Raw genomic sequence first — 607 nt, 5'->3', positions numbered from 1 at the left:
AAGCAATCCCTCAAGGCTTCTTGACAAATCACTATCATTGCCGCCCCTATCCAAATCCCAATGATATTTCTATCATTGTATCTTTCCATTTTCTCCAATTCCAACTACACGAATGCAATGCATGTACACTAACCGAGGTTAGTCCATCAAATCTTTTAATCTAGGTTTTCCAATTTTGTTATTTCAACAAACATCACCTAAGTTAGTCGTCTCAGCCCCAATGCATTTCTATCATGCCAAGTCCCATGGACGAGCTCAAGACGCTAACTTAGTATTTAAGACCATTAAGTAAAGCCTCAATTCTCACTATACTTTCAAGTGTGTGAATAGTCATAGGCTCTCATCAAATTCAATCGTTCCAAAAACACAACCTAAGTTAGTTGTCTCAACCCCAGTGCATTTTTTACTATTGCATGTCCTCGGGACAAGCTCAAGACACTAACTTAGTGATTTAATATACAAGCAAGACCTCAATTTCAAACTCTTGTATTTTTCATATCAATATAACAACTAACATATATGTTTCTCATTAAATACGATGATCAAGTTATATATTTTGAAACCAATACAACAATCAACTTAATTATATTTTCCCATATCAATACAA

This window comes from Lupinus angustifolius, chromosome LG08 (genome assembly GCF_001865875.1).
Source record: "Lupinus angustifolius cultivar Tanjil chromosome LG08, LupAngTanjil_v1.0, whole genome shotgun sequence".
In the NCBI taxonomy this organism is placed as follows: Eukaryota; Viridiplantae; Streptophyta; class Magnoliopsida; order Fabales; family Fabaceae; genus Lupinus; species Lupinus angustifolius.
The sequence above is the reverse complement of the archived record's forward strand: the minus strand, read 5'-3'. Positions refer to the sequence as shown.